At 44.6% G+C, this 23,380-nt stretch overlaps 1 pseudogene; it reads left to right on the forward strand.

The window, feature by feature from the left end:
• The window catches only part of LOC109881868 (staphylococcal nuclease domain-containing protein 1-like), a 356,997-nt pseudogene that overhangs the window by 71,638 nt on the left and 261,979 nt on the right, over window positions 1-23,380 (forward strand).

A 23,380-nucleotide genomic window follows, 5' to 3' on the forward strand; every position in this document is an offset into this window, starting at 1 on the left:
GTTACCTTGTGCTGCGCTCAACTTTCTATCCATGAGTCTGGGAGAGAACATATAGGCCTAGGTGAGGCTGTTGGTTTGTTGATTGTGCAGGGCGTCTTCAATTATAGTCAATTTGTATTTGATTTATAATAATATATCATTTATCATTTATAGTCTAGTAATAGGGCTTTTTTTTTCATAATTAATAGGCTGACTAACTTTAGCTACAGAATATCTCACCACTGTGCGTTTTCATCTCCTCTCTCTCCTTCATTCCTTTCTCCAGTGTGCAGAGAGAGGGGCTTTGAACAGTTTAATGAAATAAGTCTTCCTATAAGCTCATATTTCGATATGCAACCCTCTGTGAAAGCAGACTTTAAGGTTGCTACTAAAGAGGATCCCAGGTGCAACTATATTTATTTCTCAGTTGCTTATATTAAGCACACACTTCACTATAAAACCGGAGTAGCCTACCCGGCATGATTGAAAGGAAAGGGGCTCCATTCTCTATTGAAGTACATACGGATGACATCTCTTTTTTTCCCCTGCCCCAGTTCCTGCCCATTTTGATAATGGCCCATTGGAAATCGAAATAAATTGTAACTACTAATAGTTTTGGAGAATAGTCTGATGAGTGAAGTATGATCACTTGATTAGAGAACAGCGTGTGCAGCCTGAGGCAAGTAACAGAGCGGCAACGTTTTTTTGCAACTTTCTCAAACAATTTTAGGTTGGGTTTCTGTATAAGCACTTTGACAACTGCAAATGTAAAAAGGACTTTATAAATAAATGTGATTTGATGGAGGAGCCTCAATGCACACACACACTTTTTAAAATTGAACCTTTATTTAACTAGGCAAGTCAGTTAAGGACAAATTCTTATTTACAATGATGTCCCACCCCGGCCAAACCCGGAGAACCCTGGACCAATTGTGCGCCGCCCTATTGGACTCCCAATCACGGCCGGATGTGATACAGCCTGGATTCGAACCAGGGACTGTTGTGATGCCTCTTGCACTGAGATGCAGTGCCTTAGACCGCTGCACCAGACCCTTTGTGGATGTATTTTTATTCACCAAGAATAAGGGCCCCGTTCTTCTTCGCTAGCTGTGGGAGAATAGAGCTGGTTTCTAAAATACGTGTTCTATACAGACATGTCCATAAGCTGCATCCCAGTTGTCTATAACAACGTTTAACTCAAAACCCTTCAGTGTGTGTCCTTTACTGTGTTTGTACATGTGATATCGCTATTCAACATTAATGTATATAATGCCTATAATCATTAATTCAAAAGTCCAAAAATGGATGTACCAATCCCAGTAGGCTTCTTTAAGGGATCTGTTTGCGTAGACTGTATAGACCCCGTTTAAGGGCTCTGACATGCAGTCATGCCTTGCAGGTAGGCTCATTTCTCTGCTAGGTGCTATTGGGTCTGCATGGTTTTGCTCTCTCTCGGTCTATCCCCTACTGTCTCCCCTCAGGTTAAACACCTTTCTCTCTGAACCACGTACGCTTGTGAGCAGATTTCCCCATTTGATACTTATTTTAAAGGGAGGCTGGAGAGAGACTTGTTTTTCTCTCCCTTCGCTCCTCCTGTCTACTCCATGGAGGCACCTCAAAGCCTCCCTCTCCTTTCCTACTTGCTTTCCTTCCGGAGTTTTACGGGGAGTGCTCCTTTCCCTAAAAGAACCAAGAGTAGAGGGAGAGGGGGAGCGAGAGAGGCCGGAGGGGTGCTCTGGGGAAGAAGGGATGTTCCTCTCCTCTCATTCACATGCAACTTTCATGAGATGGAGTGGGTTTCTTCTTTCGTAGAGATGGAAAAGAGAAAAGAACAGAAGGCCTAGAAGTGTGTTGTGTTCAATAGGACAACAAAATAGGATGAAAGGAGACAACAGGGATAGTCCCTCATGGAAGGAAGTTTCACAGTGGCCACGCCCTTCTGGTGGGGTATGAATGTACAAATCCCTCAATCTGCTGTTGGCGCCTATAAAAATTAGCCCCAAGGTTGCTTTAAGTCTTTTACATTCTCTTAAATTAAATTGTTTGAAATTACCTATACAACATACTTTGTTGATATCATTATCGACCTACTGCATACCCCTTAAATGTATACATTTTAGTGTACAGGGTTTGCTATTAGCATGCTAACACTCATTAAGAATAACTGGTAGAATCACTAGCATAGCTTGCCATCGATAGCATTCACTGGTTGAATTTGAAGTAACTTTTGAGTGTAATGGAGTTGACTAGTGACTGACATGAATCAGGCTTTCCATTATGAACCTGACATTTGACTGTCAGCATTTTAATTTACCGGACATTTGAGAAGTATACCGGACCCACATACATTGGCTGTGTAATGTGATTAGGGTCTCCACCACGGTGCTCAGAATAACAGAAATCACATTTACATTATGGTCATTTATCTTAACAGAACATGCAAGACGAGGATGCAATGAGTAGGCCAATTGGGAGTAGTCTAATTGGGAGTAGTCTAATTGGGAGTAGGCTAATTGGGAGTAGGCTAATTGGGAGTAGGCTAATTGGGAGTAGGCTAATTGGGAGTAGGCTAATTGGGAGTAGGCTAATTGGAAGTAGGCTAATTGGAAGTAGGCTAATTGGAAGTAGGCTAATTGGTGTGTATCATTTTGACAATTTAATTCCTAGCCTTATGGACACGCCGCCTATGAGCCTATTTCAATCTACTATCCCCAATAGTAGTAAAGTTGACCAATTTATATTTGTCAGCTTGTCGAGAAAGAAACAGCCCAAACAGACTTTGGGACAATGGATCCCAAATTCAACCAGTAGACCTACTGTAGACGACATACTTAAATAAAATAAAAAATGTTTTAATTAATAATTTAAGCAACGTGTCTGATGCAATAGATCAGAATGTTTATCTTTAAAATGTTTGGGAACTATTATTTGTTAACAGTATTAGCACAGCGATGCCTACAAGGCAGTAGGCTACACGTGAATGTGCACTTGGCTACTGGACAATCAAAACAAGTTGAAAACCAATAGAACATGAGAGAAATAGGCTGCTGGTTTCAATGGCATATTGAAAACATAGAAACACCATTTTCACTAATGTTGATGTTGGGGTGATGCTAGAGATGATGAAAATGAAGTAAAAAAAGAAGTGATGTTTCACTTTAGCTTAACTGTCTCTGTCTGTGGCACTGCAGCTTATGGAGATTCACTCACTTCCTGGAAATTGTGTGTGTGGTTGTGTGTTATTGAACTAGCTGGCAACCAGGCAGTGGGTGTGTGGTTGTGTGTTACTGAACTAGCTGGCAACCAGGCAGTGGGTGTGTGGTTGTGTGTTACTGAACTAGCTGGCATCCAGGCAGTGGGTGTGTGTGTGCCTGTGCCTGACTGGAGCAGTCCCATAAACCTGCATAATGAAAACGGATCCTGTGAATTTCTCTGGTTGTCTGATGAGGCAGTTCATTAAGGAGTTCTCCTCCTCTTCATGTTTTTGATTAGCTCTGTTGTAGAAGGAAAATATTCACCCGTTGTAAAATGTTAATGAATGACAAAACAATACGTTTTTTTTTAGTTGCATTTTCCTGTTTTTGTCCCGACAAAAAAAAACATTGAATCTCTTTTCAATATCAGTCACTCATTTTTTCACATCGTCTCTCTCTTATTCACTGTCAGGCCTTTTCTCTCTTGCTCTCTTGTTCTTGCTTTCTCGTTCTCGCTCAATCTCTTTATGTCCTCATGCAATTCTTTCCTTTTCCTCCGTTAACCATGACAGTGGTATGCAATGTTTACTGTTAACTTCCTTGTTGTGAGTGAAGTTGGGAGAAATGATTTGTATCAGTCATCCATTGTAGATAGTGAATCAATGGGATGAGTGTCTGACCTGGATAAAGGGACATGGTGAAAGATCATTCATTTACTGCCCTGTTGTACCTCAACTCCTCTCGTCTGGCTCACCTGTATGTGGCTACATTCAGTCACATCCATCGAGATGGAATACAAATATATAAAACGAGATATCACTAGTTTAACATCTATGACCAAACCCCCCCTATTCTGACTGACTGTTTTGTCAGACCTCCACACCATCCGGACAGGTCTCAGGCAGTGAGGGTTGGAGAACACTGAGATGCGATCAGACAAGACGCATGGATTACAGATTACATGATGCTGATATGCTTTTGTGCAATAAGGGTTTCTCTAGGTCAGGGATGGGCAACTGCTGACCCCCTTTTGTAGGCCAGCGGATCAATTCCCCTCCACCACTCAGGGTCTCAACTTACTGTTGAGGGTTAGAATAGTAGAATACACAAGATGCAAGTTGTTTGTGCATCAGAAGTTTGTTTTGTATTTATTTTCTCCTTTTTATATTTTTTTAAATAAATTGTTATATTTTACCCCCTTTTTCTCCCCAATTTCGATCTTGTCTTATCGCGGCAACTCCTCAACGGGGACGGGAGGCGAAGGTCGAGTCATGCTTCCCCCGAAACATAACCTGCCAAACCGCGCTTCTTAACACTCGCTCGTTTAACCCGGAAGCCATCCACACCAAAGTGCCGGAGGAAACACAGTTCAACAAACGACGGGGTCAGCCTACAGGTGCCCGGCCCGCCACAAGGAGCCCCTAGAGAGTGAGGAGCCAAGTAAAGCCCCCCCGGCCAAATCCTCCCCTAACTGCGACGCAGTGCCTTAGACTGCTGCGCCTTAGACTGCTGCGCCACTCGGGAGGCCCTGCAGATTTTCTCTTATATCAGTTAATGTCCATGTACTCTTATAATCTCCACAGAAGAGGACTGGCCACCCCTCAGTGCCAGGTTCCTCTCGAAGTTTCTTCATAGGTTCCAGCCTTTCTAGGGAGTTTTTCCTAGCCACGGTGCTTCTAATCTGTGTTGCCTGCTCTTTGGAGTATAGGCTCGGTTTCTGTATAAGCACTTTGTGACAAAGTAAAAACATACATTTTGATTGATATGACTGACAGTCACTCAATTAGCGCATGTCAGCTAAAATATTTTTTTGGGGTTAAGTTAGTCTAGCTGCCAGCTATCTAAACTTGTAGGAATCATGGTCGAATTACCAACCGAGGGGCCCCCATTGATTTTTGTTAGTCACTCACTCAGATATCATATTAAAAACGGCTAACATTTATTTCTGCCTCATGGCAAAATGTGTAGAATGGCAGGAATTGAACTCTAAAATGTACATTTTGCTCTCTGCTGTCTATAGGGAGTCCACTAAAAAAACATTTTGTTTAGGGCCCTGAAAAGGCTCCGTCAGGCTCTGACTGCATGTGTGGGAAAACAGACCTGCAAACCACTCCGGCCCCTCATGAGCCCAGATTTTTTGTGGCCTTCATCCCCATCATAGGTAACCATCCTTGGTCTAGGGTAATGATCCCTAGATGAGAGATCTGAGGGGAGGAGGGGGAGGAATGACTCGCCCAGCAGGAAGCGGCTCCGTGTGGTGCATTTACCCCCCACTCAGCCTCCCGGCTCCATGCCATAGCAGCCTCCCGGCTCCATGCCATACCAGCCTCCCGGCTCCATGTCATACCAGCCTCCCGGCTCCATGCCATACCAGCCTCCCGGCTCCATGCCATACCAGCCTCCCGGCTCCATGCCATACCAGCCTCCCGGCTCCATGCCATACCAGCCTCCCGGCTCCATGCCATACCAGCCTCCCGGCTCCATGCCATACCAGCCTCCCGGCTCCATGCCATACCAGCCTCCCGGCTCCATGCCATACCAGCCTCCCGGCTCCATGCCATACCAGCCTCCCGGCTCCATGCCATACACACCCATTCCTCAACCACTGGGTGCCATACAACAGGGAACTGACAGGAGGTAAGCAAGGAGAGGGTGCAGAGAGAGGGAAGGAAGGAGAGAAGCAGGGGGAAATACAGAGACCGAGAGAGGTGGAGAGAGAAAAAGTGGATTCGCCAACTATCTACAAGTTCAATGAATTAAATTCCTGAGTGAAATTAAGTAGCAATGGGAAGAAATCGACACTGACCTGCCGCCCACATGTGTTTTTATAGTCAATTCATTAACTGGCGCTTTTGGTGAAATTGATGTATTTTCTGGCTGTTGACCGGTAGGTTATATATATATTTTGTAATCAGTTTTTGTGTCCTTTCACGATATAACAATGCAATTTAATTACATTTAGCACTAAACAATAACTTGTCAGATTAATATACAGTACCAATCAAAAGCCCGGACACACCCAGCCACTCATTTGAATGGGTAGGTGTGTCCAATCCCCCGACTGGCACCGGACAGCAAAGAAGATGGGAAAAGGAAACAACCTTATCGGTTTTCACCCACATAACAACTATTATAACGGAAGAAAAGGCCGTACCCCTATCAGTAGTCTATGTATGTCTGTAGTCTATCAGGCCTTTACAGATTGTAATCTCTTTCTATCTCGGAGAAAATGTCCCTAGAGTTATCGAGTTTACCATTCATTTTATAAAATGAATCTTTCATATGAAGCTGTTTCTGCCAAGGCTATGTACCATTCCTTATACGAGGGAGGGTCCTTCTCCGTCCAGCGTCTCATTATGACTCTTGGCTGTGGCTAGAGCAACTTTTAGCCAGTTTAAACATGAGCTTCTCAGTCGATCATATATCCTTAGTGATATTCAGTAAAAGCAAAGCAGGATTTGCAGGTATACCTTATGCCAAAAGGTATGTAAGCTTGGACAGTCACAGAACAAATGGATCATCAAATCAAATTGTATTAGTCACATGCGCCGAATACAACAGTTGTAGACCTTACAGTGAAATGCTTACTTACGAGCCCCTAACTGACAGTGCAGTTTAAAAAAAATACAGATAAGAATACGAGCTAAAAGTAACAAGTGATTTAAAGCAGTAAAAAATAATATATACTGGGGGGTGCCGGTACAGAGTCAGTGTGTTAGTTGAGGTACTATGTACATGTAGGTAGAGTTCATTAAAGTGACTATGCGTAGATGACAACAGAGAGTGAGAGTGGTGTGGAGGTGGGCAGCAATGTGAATAGTCTGGGTAGCCATTTGACTAGATGTTCGGTAGTCTTATGGCTTGGGGCTAGAAGCTGTTTAGAACCCTCTTGGACCTATACTTGGTGCTCCGGTACCGCTTGCCGTGTGGTAGCAGAGAGAACCGTCTATGACTAGGGTGGCTGGAGTCTTTGACAATTTTCAGGGCCTACCTCTGACACTGCCTGCTTTAGAGGTCCTGGATGACAGGAAGCTTGGCCCCAGTGATGTACTGGGACGTACGCACTACCCTCTGTAGCACCCTGCGGTCGGAGGCCAAGCAGTTGCCATACCAGGCAGTGATGCAACCGCTCTCGATGGTGCAGCTGTAGAACCTTTTGAGGATCTGAGGACCCATGCCAAATCTTTTCAGTCTCCAGAGGCGGAATAGGTTTTGTAATGCCTACTTCACGACTGACGTGTGTTTGGATCATGATAGTTTGTTGGTGATGTGGACACCAAGGAACTTGAAGCTCTCGACCCGCTCCACTGCAGCCCTGTCGATGAGAATGGGGGTGTGCTCGGTCCTCTTTTTCCCTGTAGTCCACAATCATCTCCTTTGTCTTGATCACGTTGAGGGAGAGGTTGTTGTCCTTGCACCACACGGCCAGGTCTCTGACCTCCTCCCTATAGGCCGTCTCGTCGTTGTCGGTGATCAGGCCTACCACTGTTGTGTAATCGGCAAATTTAATGATGGTGTTGGAGTCGTGCCTGGCTGTCCAGTTATGAGTGAACAGGGAGTACAAGAGGGGACCGAGCACGCACCTCTGAGGGGCCCCTGTGTTGAGGATCAGCGTGGTGGATGTGTTGTTTCCTTCCCTTACCACCTGGGGGCGGCCCATCAGGAAGTCCAGGATCCAGTTGCAGAGGGAGGTGTTCAGTCCCAGGGTCTTAGGCAAATTAATGAGCTTTGAGGGCCCTATGGTGTTGAACGCTGAGCTATAGTCAATGAATAGCATTCTCACATAGGTGTTCCTTTTGTCCAGGTGGGAAAGGGCAGTGTGGAGTGCAAATAGAGACCGCATCATCTGTGAATCTGTTGGGGCGGTATGCAAATTGGAGTGGGTCTAGGGTTTCTGGGATGATGGTGTTGATGTGAGCCATGACCAGCTTTTCAAAGCACTTCATGGCTACAGACATGAGTGCTACGGGTCGGTAGTCGTTTAGGCAGGTTACCTTAGTTGTCTTGAGCACAGGCACTATGGTGATCTGCTTAAAACATGTTGGTATTACAGACCCGGACAGGGAGGTTGAAAAATGTCAGTGAAGACACTTGCTAGTTGGTCAGCGCATGCTTGCAGTGTACGCCCTGGTAATCCGTCTGGCCTTGTGAATGTTGACCTGTCTAAAGGTCTTAGACTGTGACCACACAGTCTTCCGGTACAGGTGGTGCTCTCATGCATGTTTCAGTGTTATTTTCCTCAAAGCGCGCATAGAGGTAGTTTAGCTCGTCCGTAGGGTTGTGACACTGGGCAACTCGCGGCTGTGCTTCCCTTTGTAGTCTGTAATGGTTTGCAGGCCCTGCTACATCCGGTGAGCGTCACAGCTGGTGAAGTATGACTCGATCTTAGTCCTCTATTGGCGCTTTTCATGTTTGATGGTTCGTCGGCGGGCATAGCGGGATTTCTTATAAGCTTCCAGGTTAGAGTCCCGCTCCTTGAAAGTGGCAGCTCTTGCCTTTAGCTCCGTGCGGATGCTGCCTGTAATCCATGGTTTCTGGTTGGGGTATGTACGTGCAGTCACTGTGGGGACGACATCATCAATACACTTATTGATGAAGCCAATGACAGATGTGGTGTACTCCTCAATGCCGTTGGAGGAATCCCGGAACATATTACAGTCTGTGCTGCAAAACTGTAGCTTAGCATCTGCTTAATCTGACCACTTTTTTATTGATCTAGTCACTGGTGCTTTCTGCTTTCATGTCGCCTGTACTTGATGGACAGCTCCAGCAGAGACTGGATTCTATCAAACCTATTCTGTTCGACCTCAGATGAGTTCTATGAATCCTATTGAACACTTTCAATTAGAGGTTGACTGATTAATCGGAATGGCCGATTTCAAGTTTTCATAACAATCGGATATCAGAATTTTTGGGCGCCGATTTAATTTGTACTTAGATTTTTTTTTATTTATTTTTTTTTATATATTTTTTATACCTTTTTATTTAGCAAGTCAGTTAAGAACACATTCTTAATTTCAATGACGCCCTAGAAACGGTGGGTTAACTTCCTCGTTCAGGGGCAGAACAACAGATTTTCACATTGTCAGCTCGGGGGATCAAATCTTGCAACCTTACAGTTAAGTAGTCCCAACGCAATAACGACCTGCCTCTCTCTCGTTGCACTCCACAAGGAGACTGCCTGTTACGCAAATGCAGTAAGCCAAGGTAAGTTGCTAGCTAGCATTAAATGTATCTTATAAAAAACTATCAATCATTAGTTATCTACACATGGTTGATGATATTACTAGATATTATCTAGCATGTCCTGCGTTGCATATAATCTGACTGAGCATACAAGTATCTTAAGTATCTGGTAGGCAGAAGCAGGCGCGTAAACATTCATTCAAACAGCACTTTCGTGCATTTTGCCAGCAGCTCTTCGTTGTGCGTCAAGCATTGCGCTGTTTATGACTTCAAGCCTATCAACTCCCGAGATGAGGCTGGTGTAACCGAAGTGAAATGGCTAGCTAGTTAGCGCGCGCTAATAGCGTTTCAAACGTCACTCGCTCTGAGCCTTCTAGGAGTTGTTCCCCGTGCTCTGCTTGGGTAACGCTGCTTCGATGGTGGCTGGTGTTGCTGGTTCGAGCCCAGCGAAGAGAGGGACGGAAGCTATACTGTTTGTTACACTGGCAATACTAAAGTGCCTATAAGAACATCCAATAGTCAAAGGTTAATGAAATACAAATGGTATAGAGGGAAATAGTCCTATAATAACTACAACCTAAAACTTCTTACCTGGGAATATTGAAGACTCATGTTAAAAGGAACCAGCAGCTTTCATATGTTCTCATGTTCTGAGAAAGGAACTGAAAAGTTTTGCATTATTTAAACCAATTTCAACATGTTTCATTATTTACTTGAGGCTAAATTGATTTTATTGATGTATTATATTAAGTTAAAATAAGTGTTCTTTCAGTATTGTTGTAATTGTCATTATTACAAATACATTTAAAAAAATTGGCCGATTTTAATCGGCATCGGCTTTTTTGGTCCTCCAATAATCGGTATCGTCGTTGAAAAATCATAATCAGTCGAACTCTCGGGCATCTCTCATAGGGAGGAGCATCTGATGTACTATTATATTCCATTTCTCTGCTCCAAAGGTTACATCCAGGTCTTTCCCCCATACAGCTTTTACACCCTTACTAGTTCCATTAAATCCACCTATAAGGTGGCTATATATGAACCCTGCTGTATGTGGTAATTTGAAAAGGATTTCTATCTTAACACTTATCGGAATGTACAGGGAATTTGTTGTTACTCTGTCCTACCTTAAACATACAATCTCTGAGCTGGAGATGCCTCCAAAAGCCTTGTTTCTATAAATTATACTTGGACCTTATTCAAAAGCCTTGTTTCTATAAATTATACTTGGACCTTATTCAAAAGCCTTGTTTCTATAAATTATACTTGGACCTTATTCAAAAGCCTTGTTTCTGTAAATTATACTTGGACCTTATTCAAAAGCCTTGTTTCTGTAAATTATACTTGGACCGTAGTTATTCAAGAGGTGAACACGTTTTCTTGATATAGACAACCAATGTTCTTTATCTGCTTTCTATACCAACCTTTCCAGAAAACCATGTGTCCCCCTGTTTTCAATGTCAGGTTGTTCCATAACGAAGCAGAGTTTGTCAGGAAAGGTGAAGATTTCTCTCTGTCATGTATCTGACTCCATATATTTTTTTTGTATGTGACATTATTGGATTCTGCAGTCCCACGTTTTGTTAGCTCAAATAATTTGATGTTCTGAATGGGGCATTAACTTCTTCCTCCATGTCCACCCAAATTGGCCTCTTTAGAGTTCTCCGTAAAGAGAGCCTATTTGGGCAGCTACAAAGGCTTCTTGATATAATTGCATGTCGGGGAGCTTTAATCCTCCCTTGTCAGTCGTTTCCTGTAATCTCTCTAGTTCCATCCTGACCCTTTTACAGGCCCAAACAAACTCCGTAATCACTTTCCTTCTGGATATAAAGGTATAGACAGGTATGGACAGTGGTAACATGCTAATGACCACCTTTATAACCTGTATCCTACACCATAATAAGATTTGTAGTTTATCCCAGCTCTTAAACTGGATTTGAATTTTGTTCAGTAGTGGGTCAAGGTTTTCAGAAAACATCTTCTCTAGACCAGGATTTAATGCGATCCCCAGGTACCTCATGTTTTTAAGGACCCATTGAAACCTCCAGCTGAGGAAGTCATTTCTCAGACAATTTTTTGATAGCGGCATTACTTCAGATTTGGTCCAGTTGACTTTATAGCCTGATGTCTCTGAAAATGTATTTATAAAGTCCAGTTAAGGCCATATGTTGGGAGCCTGACATTATTAGTAATATGTCGTCTGCATAAAGCAGTGGTTTATTCTCTACCTCCCATATGAACCCCTTTTATTGACTGATGCAGCCTAATGGCTTCGGCTAATGGTTCTAATGCTATAATAAATAGGAGTGGAGAGAGAGTCATCTTGTTTCGTGCCTCGTCCTACAGAAAATGGAGATGATCGTAGTCCGTTAGTGACTACTATGGATTTGGGGTCATTGTACAGAAGTTTAATAATATTCTGAAAGCCTGTCCAAATCCAAATGTATTTATAGTATAATGCAGGTAGTTCCAGCCCACCCTATCAAAGGCTTTCTCTGCGTCTAGGGATAAGGCTGCCACTGAAGTATCCAGATATTTTCCCTTCCAGGTGACATGCAATAGATTGTTAGAGGAAGTTCTGCCTTTCACAAATCCTACCTGGTCTGGATTTATGCTTTTCTTAATGATCTGATTCACCCTCACTTTATTATGGAAATTGGACAGTATCTCCCGCACTCATGGGGATACTTTCCCTTTTTGGGGATTAGGATGTTTGCTGCATCACTTGCGACCTTCTGCATCACTCATAGAAGGTGGGAGCTCACCATCATTTATTTCCAAGATGGCATAGCAGTTCAGACGTCTTTTGTCCTCGTCTTGTCGTATCCCATATATATGATACGACAAGACGAGGACAAAACGAGGAAAAAAGTGAAAATATATATATAATAATATTATATATATATATATATATATATATATATATATATATATATATATATATATATATATATATATATATATATATATATATATATATATATATATATTTACAACTTTTTTCACATACCTTTTTTATATATATTTTTAAATTTTCCATAAACTGATCTTCAAAACACTCTCCTGCAACCCGCCTCACCAATTTATATTTATAAAAAAAGTATTATTTACTTCAAATCTGTAATCCTCCAAGAAGCTAGCCAGGAGCTAATCAGAAGCTAGTTAGCTTCTTTACTGGCTAATCGTTAGTATTAAGCTAACCACGGTTTGTGGTCATCAGCTATCCTTTAGCTCGAAAATCTATCGCCAGTTTTGTACGGCGCAGCAAGGCTCGGAACGGAACATACCGGAGCAATTTTTCTCTCCATGTCCCTGGATTTCAACCGCTAACTCTGGACATTCATACCTGGATCTCACAGCTAGTTAGCTGCTATCCGTGTGACTATCGGCTTTCGTCGATTCCGGAGCAAACATCAATTATTCCGGAGCAAACATCATTTATTCCGGAGCTAGCCAGCTGAAGAGTTCCATCAATCACCTATCCGGGACCCGTTTTACTGCCTACGCGGAGCCCCACCGGGCCTTCACAACTGGACTGCCGACGTTATCTACCCGAAGGAGTTATCCGGCTGGCTCCTCCGTCGCGACGTTACCTGAATGCCCATCTGCGGCCCGCTAACCGTTAGCTGTCTTATCGGCTGCTATCTGAATAGACAATCGGACAACTTATTTATTTATTTTTTATTATTATTATTAATATTTTTTTCTTCTTGGGCCTCTATAACTATATCTATTGTTTTTTTGTTGTTGTGTGATTTGGATTAATCCTCTCTACCACACAGAACCCCACTAATCTACTGAAGGAACGCAAGAGGTGGCTAATAACAGACCTCCATCCTATGCTAGCTTGCTACCGATGGCCTGGCTAGCTGTCTAAATCGCCGTGACCCCCAACCAACCTCTCTACTCACTGGACCCTTTTGATCACTCGACTAAGCATGCCTCTCCTTAATGTCAATATGCCTTGTCCATTGCTGTTCTGGTTAGTGTTTATTGGCTTATTTCACTGTAGAGCCTCTAGTCCTGCTCACTATACCTTATCCAACCTATTAGTTCCACCACCCACACATGCAATGACATCTCCTGGGTTCAATGATGTTTCTAGAGACAATATCTCTCTCCATCACTCAATACCGAGGTTTACCTCCACTGTATTCACATCCTACCATACATTTGTCTGTACATTATACCTTGATGCTATTTCATCGCCCCCAAAAAACTCCTTTTACTCTCTGTTCCAGACGTTCTAGACGACCAATTCTTATTGCTTTTAGCCGTACCCTTATTCTACTCCTCCTCTCCTCTGTTCCTCTGGCGATGTAGAGGTGAATCCAGGCCCTGCAGTGCCTAGCTCCACTCCTATTCCCCAGGCGCTCTCTTTTGACAACTTCTGTAACGGTAATAGACTTGGTTTCATGCATGTTAACATTAGAAGCCTCCTCCCTAAGTTTGGTCTATTCACTGCTTTAGCACACTCTGCCAACCCGGATGTTCTAGCTGTGTCAGACCACCAAAAATTCTGAAATTTTAATCCCAAACCACATTTTCAGACAAGATAGAACTGCCAAAGGGGGCGGTGTTGCAATCTACTGCAGAGATAGCCTGCAGAGTTCTGTCCTACTATCCAGGTCTGTACCCAAACAATTTGAACTTCTACTTTTAAAAATCCACCTCTCTAAAAACAAGTCTCTCACCATTGCCGCCTCCTATAGACCACCCTCTGCCCCCAGCTGTGCTCTGGACACCATATGTGAACTGATTGCCCCCCATCTATCTTCAGAGCGCGTGCTGCTAGGCGACCTAAACTGGAACATGCTTAACACCCCAGTCATCCTACAATCTAAACTTGATGCCCTCAATCTCACACAAATGATCAATGAACCTACCAGGTACCTCCCCATAGCCTTAAACACGGGCACCCGCATAGATATCATCCTAACCAACTTGCCCTCTAAATACACCTCTGCTGTCTTCAACCAAGATCTCAGCGATCACTGCCTCATTGCCTGCATCCGTAATGGGTTCAGCGGTCAAACGACCTCCACTCATCACTGTCAAACGCTCCCTGAAACACTTCAGTGAGCAGGCCTTTCTAATCGACCTGGCCGGGGTATCCTGGAAGGATATTGATCTCATCCCGTCAGTAGAGGATGCCTGGATATTTTTTTTAAATGCCTTCCTAACCATCTTAAATAAACATGCCCCATTCAAGAAATGTAGAACCAGGAACAGATATAGCCCTTGGTTCTCCCCAGACCTGACTGCCCTTAACCAACACAAAAACATCCTATGGCGTTCTCCATTAGCATCGAACAGCCCCCGTGATATGCAGCTGTTCAGGGAAGCTAGAAACCATTATACACAGGCAGTTAGAAAAGCCAAGGCTAGCTTTTTCAAGCAGAACTGCAACTGCTTCCTGCAACACTAACTCAAAAAAGTTCTGGGACACTGTAAAGTCCATGGAGAATAAGAACAACACCTCCCAGCTGCCCACTGCACTGAAGATAGGAAACACTGTCACCACTGATAAATCCACCATAATTGAGCATTTTTCTACTGCTGGCCATGCTTTCCACCTGGCTACTCCTACCCCGGTCAACAGCACTGCACCCCCGACAGCAACTCGCCCAAGCCTTCCCCATTTCTCCTTCTCCCAAATCCGTTCAGCTGATGTTCTGAAAGAGCTGCAAAATCTGGACCCCTACAAATCAGCCGGGCTAGACAATCTGGACCCTTTCTTTCTAAAATTATCTGCCGAAATTGTTGCCACCCCTATTACTAGCCTGTTCAACCTCTCTTTTGTGTCGTCTGAGATTCCCAAAGATTGGAAAGCAGCTGCGGTCATCCCCCTCTTCAAAGGGGGGGACACTCTTGACCCAAACTGCTACAGACCTGTATCTATCCTACCATGCCTTTCTAAGGTCTTCGAAAACCAAGTCAACAAACAGATTACCAACCATTTCGAATCTCACCACCTTCTCTACTATGCAATCTGGTTTCAGAGCTGGTCATGGGTGCACCTCAGCCACGCTCAAGGTCCTAAATGATATCTTAACCGCCATCGATAAGAAACATTACTGTGCAGCCGTATTCATTGATCTGGCCAAGGCTTTCGACTCTGTCAATCACCACATCCTCATCGGCAGACTCGACAGCCTTGGTTTCTCAAATGATTGCCTCGCCTGGTTCACCAACTACTTCTCTGATAGAGTTCAGTGTGTCAAATCGGAGGGTCTGCTGTCCTGACCTCTGGCAGTCTCTATGGGGGAGCCACAGGGTTCAATTCTTGGACCGACTCTCTTCTCTGTATACATCAATGAGGTCGCTCTTGCTGCTGGTGAGTCTCTGATCCACCTCTACGCAGACGACACCATTCTGTATACTTCTGGCCCTTCTTTGGACACTGTTAACAACCCTCCAGGCAAGCTTCAATGCCATACAACTCTCCTTCCGTGGCCTCCAATTGCTCTTAAATACAAGTAAAACTAAATGCATGCTCTTCAACCGATCGCTACCTGCCCGCCTGTCCAACATCACTACTCTGGACGGCTCTGACTTAGAATACGTGGACAACTACAAATACTTAGGTGTCTGGTTAGACTGTAAACTCTCCTTCCAGACCCATATCAAACATCTCCAATCCAAAGTTAAATCTAGAATTGGCTTCCTATTTCGCAACAAAGCATCCTTCACTCATGCTGCCAAACATACCCTTGTAAAACTGACCATCCTACCAATCCTCGACTTTGGCGATGTCATTTACAAAATAGCCTCCAATACCCTACTCAACAAATTGGATGCAGTCTATCACAGTGCAATCCATTTTGTCACCAAAGCCCCATATACTACCCACCATTGCGACCTGTACGTTCTCGTTGGCTGGCCCTCGCTTCATACTCGTCGCCAAACCCACTGGCTCCATGTCATCTACAAGACCCTGCTAGGTAAAGTCCCCCCTTATCTCAGCTCGCTGGTCACCATAGCATCTCCCACCTGTAGCACACGCTCCAGCAGGTATATCTCTCTAGTCACCCCCAAAACCAATTCTTTCTTTGGCCGCCTCTCCTTCCAGTTCTCTGCTGAACTACAACGAACAACAAAAATCTCTGAAACTGGAAACACTTATCTCCCTCACTAGCTTTAAGCACCAACTGTCAGAGCAGCTCTCAGATTACTGCACCTGTACATAGCCCACCTATAATTTAGCCCAAACAACTACCTCTTTCCCTACTGTATTTAATTTATTTATTTGTTTTGCTCCTTTGCACCCCATTATTTTTATTTCTACTTTGCACATTCTTCCATTGCAAATCTACCATTCCAGTGTTTTACTTGCTATATTGTATTTACTTTGCCACCATGGCCTTTTTTTGCCTTTACCTCCCTTATCTCACCTCATTTGCTCACATCGTACATAGACTTGTTTATTCTGTATTATTGACTATTTTCTTTACTCCATGTGTAACTCTGTCGTTGTATGTGTTGAACTGCTTTGCTTTATCTTGGCCAGGTCGCAATTGTAAATGAGAACTTGTTCTCAACTTGCCTACCTGGTTAAATAAAGTGGAAATCAAATATAAATAAATAAAACCTGTGTCAATCGATGTTTTCAATATTTCTGCTGCTCTGCAAACCTTTTGTAGAAATCACTGGGTATCCAGTCCAACCCTGTGGGTGCTTGTCTTATCGTTTCGGTCAATTCCTCCAAAGTAATTGGACGGTCGATCCAGTTCCTGTCTTCCTCTTTTAGTTTAGGAAGGTTCAGATTCTGAAAGAATGCCTTTGCTTTGTGCTTATCTAAAGGACTGTCTGAAGTAGAACGTTCCTGATAGAAGAGAACCAATCATAAAGAAACAATATAATTTGCAATCAGCTTGCCTGTCTTTTTTCTGATTCCAACTATTTGCCTATCTGTTTCTCTAGATTTCCATTGACTGGCCAACGGTTTTCCTGCCTTTTCCCCTGATTCATACCATCTCTGCTTCAACCTGTACAGGGAATTTTCAGCCCGTATTTGGTTTTCGTCAAGTTTACCAGAGAAATGTTGTTCGGATTGGACCAATATTCCCTCTCCAGCGTTTTGAGCTCTGTTTCAAGTTCATACATTTTCTGTTCATCTTGTTTGTTAATAGTAACTGATCATTGTATTATTGCTCCACGTATGTATGCTGTAAAAGCTTCCCAGACATGTACCTGTTTTTCAAAGAACATTGTAATATTCTAAGCATAAACACTCAGTGAGAATGTTACTCATGTGTAGCAAAGCAACCCCCGCCTCTTCCTCGTTAATCCAATCGCACCTTTTCTCAATGCCCATTTAAATGTACATTTAAAAGCTCTAATACAATTTCCAAGCCTCTCTGACCGTCCTCTCACTTCACTGTTTGTGACTTGCAATTGAAGAAGAGTGGGAGAGAAGGGAAGGTAGAGGGATGTAGGTGGAAGGAAGAGAGGGAGAAGTAGAGAGGGATGTAGGTGGAGGAAGAGAGGGGGAAGTAGAGAGGGATGTAGGGGGAGGAAGAGGGGGAAGTAGAGAGGGATGTAGGGGGAGGAAGAGGGGGAAGTAGAGGGATGTAGGGGGGGGAGTAGAGGGATGTAGGGGGGGGGGGAGTAGAGGGGGGATGTAGGGGGGGTGTAGGGAGGGTGTAGGGGGGGTGTAGGGGGGGTGTAGAGAGGGATGTAGGGGGGGAAGTAGAGGTATGTAGGGGGAGGAAAAGAGGGGGAAGTATAAAGAGATGGATGTAAGGGGGAAGTAGAGAGGGATGTAGGGGGAGGAAGTAGAGAGGGATGTAGGGGGAGGAAGAGGAGGAAGTAGAGAGGGATGTAGGGGGAGGAAGAGGAGGAAGTAGAGAGGGCTGTAGGGGGAGGAAGAGAGGGGGAAATAGAGCGGGCTGTAGGGGGAGGAAGAGAGGGGGAAGTAGAGAGGGATGTAGGGGGAAGAAAGGGGGAAGTAGGGGGAGGAAGAGAGTGGGAAGTAGAGAGGGCTGTAGGGGGAGGAAGAGGGGAGGGAACAAGTGATTGAAAGGAGAGGGCAAGGAGAGATGGAGAAAGTGATTAAAAGAAAGAGTGGGTGGGAAGGAATTAAAGATTTAGAGGGGAAGGGAGTGAGAGAGGGAATGATAGAGAAAGAGAGAGAGAGTGTTTTCATCAAAGGGATGAAGTTGTCTGCTTGCATAAAACATGGAGCTGTCTGAACCACAGTGCTCAGTAGCACATATGCTCTGGCCACAGGTGATTTGTCGAGCAGCTATTCCAGGGCACCTGTGTGTGTGTGTGTGTGTGTCTTTTTGAGAAAGTGTGTGTGTAAATGACTGTGTACGTTTGTATTTCATCCAGCGCATCGCTCACCGGGATCACCGATTTTAAAACATTACATCTTATGCGCTTGGCTAGCCAGCACTACTGAGCAGAGCTGCTTGTGTGTCCATACGGGGGCTGGGTAAAGGGTCTGGCCCCATAGGGTAGCCCAGCACTACTGAGCAGAGCTGTGTGTGTGTGTGTGTGTCCATACGGGGGCTGGGTAAGGGTCTGGCCCCATAGGGTAGCCCAGCACTACTGAGCAGAGCTGCTTGTGTGTCCATACGGGGGCTGGGTAAAGGGTCTGGCCCCATAGGGTAGCCCAGCACTACTGAGCAGAGCTGTGTGTGTCCATACGGGGGCTGGGTAAAGGGTCTGGCCCCATAGGGTAGCCCAGCACTACTGAGCAGATCTGTGTGTGTCCATACGGGGGCTGGGTAAAGGGTCTGGCCCCATAGGGTAGCCCAGCACTACTGAGCAGAGCTGTGTGTGTCCATACGGGGGCTGGGTAAAGGGTCTGACCCCATAGGGTAGCCCAGCACTACTGAGCAGAGCTGTTTGTGTGTCCATACGGGGGCTGGGTAAAGGGTCTGGCCCCATAGGGTAGCCCAGCACTACTGAGCAGAGCTGTTTGTGTGTCCATACGGGGGCTGGGTAAAGGGTCTGGCCCCATAGGGTAGCCCAGCACTTCCACCTGCCTCAGCTAATCAAAAGCTTGGTGATTAGTTGATACGTTTAATTGAAACAGTTGTGTTAGTTTGGATTTGATCCACATTGAAAAACACAGACCCAGGTTTTTATTGTCCCTATGGTGCCCTGTGTCTCTCCCATCCTCACCCTCTGTCCTAGAGAGAAGGACATCCCTTAGTGAAAGCAGTTTACTTTAAGCTTGGCTTTCTCTACCCCTCTCTGTCTTATACAGTACTGGCCCAGCCACTCACTCGGTCAATCCCAGGCCAAAACATGTCTAAAAATACTGGGGATGCTGCTGGACTGAAATAACTTTTTCCTTCCTCCTTGGAGCCGGGGCGGAACGCACACTGGGCAATTTAAATGCTAATCTAGGGACTATTTACTGGCTATTAAGAGGTAATTGAGTCTTCATCCTCTGTGGCTCTCGCCATCCTGCGGGTTCAACAGAAAATATGTTTTTGCTTTGTTAGGGGTGAGATGAGAATTGTCGGTGTGTCCTTGTGTATGTGTGGGAAGTTTTGCTAACACAGCATTGCTAGGAAATGTGTGTGGTTGTGTGTTTGCGCGCTGGTTAGTCAGTCAGTGCCAAAATGAGGACCCAATTATCACAAACTTGACCCATAAAGATCAATCAGGATTGGCGGGAGCCTCCAGATTACTAGAAGATGACTGAACATTTTTGGACAGGAGGCTGATGTTGCTTTGTTAGCACAATGTTGTTGGGTGTAGCGCCCAGCAGAACCAACCAACTCTGAGTTTACATTAATCAATGCAACAGGGTGGAGAGAGGATAGGGGGAGGTGTGTGTGTGTGTGTGTGTGTGTGTGTGAGAGAGAGATGCTGCACGTATTGGATAGAGGGATACAATGAGGGAATGTGTGATGGAGTTTTCATGGGTGTTGAGTGTGTATGATTTGCTTGTGTGTAGTTTGCAAAGTTGATTTAGTTTACGTAGATATGAGGGTTCTTGTCAGCAGCCACAGAGGAGGAATGCTGTTTGCTTGATGGAGAGCCCTGCACCATGCTCACTCCTCAAATGTGTGTGTTTGAAGTAGAGGTCAACCGATTATGGTTTTTCAATGCCGAATACTGATTATTGGAGGACCAAAAAAGCCGATACCGATTAATCAGCCGATGTTTTTAAAATATTTGTAATAATGACAATTACAACCATACTGAATGAACACTTATTTTAACTTAATATAAAATACATAAGTACAATCAATTTAGCCTCAGGTAAATAATGAAACATGTTCAATTTGGTTTAAATAATGCTAAAACAAAGTGTTGGAGAAGAAAGTAAAAGTGCAATATGTGCCATGTAAGAAAGCTAACGTTTCAGTTCCTTGCTCAGAACATGAGAACATATGAAAGCTGGTACTTCCTTTTAACACGAGTCTTCAATATTCCCAGGTAAGAAGTTTTAGGTTGTAGTTGTTATAGGAACTTTAGGACTATCTCCATCTATACCATTTGTATTTCATTAACCTTTGACTATTTTATGTTCTTATAGGCACTTTAGTATTGCCATTGAAACAGTATAGCTTCCATCCCTCTAGTTAGCGCACGCTAACTAGCTAGCCACACTGCTCCTCACCTCACCACACTGCCCCTCACCACACCGCACTGCCCCTCACCACACCGCACTGCCCCTCACCACACCACACTGCCCCTCACCACACCACACTGCCCCTCACCACACCACACTGCCCCTCACCACACCACACTTCCCCTCACCACACCACACTGCCCCACACCACACCGCGCCTCACCACACCACACTGCCCCTCACCTCACCACCCCTCACCACCCCTACTTGCTCACACATTAACTATTCAAAAACACACACACATGCTTTCTTTCAAACACACATGCTCTCTTTCAAACACACATGTTCAGCCAACTCTGAGTGCAAGAGATAAGCATGCAATGCCTCACAGCTTTCCTATAACAAGCCCCCCTATGGCCCTCCTGCCCTCCAACCCTCCCATCCTCCCCCAGGCTGTTCTTTTAATCCACTACCCAGTGAAAAGACCCACTGCAGTTAATAGTCATGAATAGCAAGGTCAGCGCCAGGGGACGGCCAAACAAAGGATGAAGCTGCCGTCATTGAAGCACAGCAATTTAGAGGGTGTTAACTGTTAACCCAACATGACCACCGAGGGGGAAAACACTTGACCAGCGATTACCAATTATCCATTTAGCTGCCACGATAATGCTCAGCTCCACTCATCTCTAGTGCCACTTCACCTGTCATGGTGGCATCGTTGTATCGTAACTGTCCTAAAGCTGGGTCGTTACGGGGTTGAAATAAATGTCAGATTTTGACTCATGTATCAGTTGTTAGGGGCAACTTCAACTTGTTGGACCGGAACATTCTAACTGGTCTAAATGTTGTCTAACCTCATAGTTATTTTTATTGGCTGTTTTGCTGACACTTGTTCTGTGTTTCTCATTGGCCAGGTATTGAGTGTCCGCGCGGCTCCAGGAACATGCCCGGCGGCATGCAGGTGGCTGAGCCCTTCAGCGACGAGGCCATGGCCTTCACCAAGGAGCTGGTACTACAGAGAGAGGTAAGCGCAACATTCATTTTGGCTCCAATTTCTTTGATTTCAGTGGTTTTACTTGCGACTGCATGTTTGGCTGGTTTTGCGGTCGGACATATTGGATCACATTCGACCTTCAGTTTCATTTTGTCTCCTGGCTTTCTTTAGTGTGGTTTTTGATGACTCTGGGTGTGTTCGTAAATTCACTCTGCAGTGCCAGAGTGTGCTCAGAGTGTGGTCTGGGCATTCGTAAATTCACTCTGCAGTGCCAGAGTGTGCTCAGTGTGGTCTGGGCATTCGTAAATTCACTCTGCAGTGCCAGAGTGTGCTCAGTGTGGTCTGGGCATTCGTAAATTCACTCTGCAGTGCCAGAGTGTGCTCAGAGTGTGGTCTGGGCATTCGTAAATTCACTCTGCAGTGCCAGAGTGTGCTCAGAGTGTGGTCTGGGCATTCGTAAATTCACTCTGCAGTGCCAGAGTGTGCTCAGTGTGGTCTGGGCATTCGTAAATTCACTCTGCAGTGCCAGAGTGTGCTCAGAGTGTGCTCTGGGCATTCGTAAATTGAGAGTGTTGTCAGATTGTCCCTTTGCAAATTCAGAACATGTCTTTCTCTGAGGGTTCAGAGACCACACTGGACGTAGGGTTGATCCGAACGTTCTGACCTCACAACGGCAGTCAGGCATACAAGCTAATGTTGGCTAGCTTGCTAGATACTTCTGGACACACCTCACTCTGACCATTTTACTCACAGTAGTAGAGCTGGTTTGGCTGTTTTCATGTTCATGTTTTCATGTTATTTAGAGTTGATGATTCTAACTGTGCTGCTGGCAATAAATTAATGATGCTTTTTTGCCGACGTTTACTGACACCGACCATATTCAACGGGTGTTTAACGTTTGTAAATTTATCAGTTATTCTGCGCTTTAGCACACTCGGACGAGTGCTCTGAAATCGGAGTTGATAACCAGAGTGAATTTACCAGTTTACCAGTCTGAGTTGCGTGGAAGGTCGACCATTTTGGATCATCTATGGAACTCTAGTGCCTAGTTTCCCTTGGTGAATGCCATTCTAAATTGACGATAGGAATTGTTTGTGTTAACTGTGAACCGAGGCCTAGTCTTCCCTCCCCTCACATCCTTTTCTGACGGTCCGTGGAGAGATGATTCGGTCCTCCACTCCATCAATTGACCAAATCCATAGAAGGTCTCAGTTGAATAATGGTAGAGCAGAAAGAAGGGGAGACGGGGAGGACAGGCGATCATTTAGCCTCCTCAAAACCACCCTCTTATGCCCCACTCTCTCTGAAACCCAAAACCTTTCATTGGCCGACTTCCCAACCCCTTTCATACTCTCTGGCCTTGTCGCACCCTCTCTCCAGATACTCCCTTTTACAAACTGATTCAGGGTCAGTTTTGTATCTCCCCACTAGTATTTAAGGGTATAATTTGGCACTTGTAAGCTGATCCTAGATCCTAATATTTATTGA

This window comes from Oncorhynchus kisutch, linkage group LG19 (assembly GCF_002021735.2).
Source record: "Oncorhynchus kisutch isolate 150728-3 linkage group LG19, Okis_V2, whole genome shotgun sequence".
NCBI lineage: Eukaryota > Metazoa > Chordata > Actinopteri > Salmoniformes > Salmonidae > Oncorhynchus > Oncorhynchus kisutch.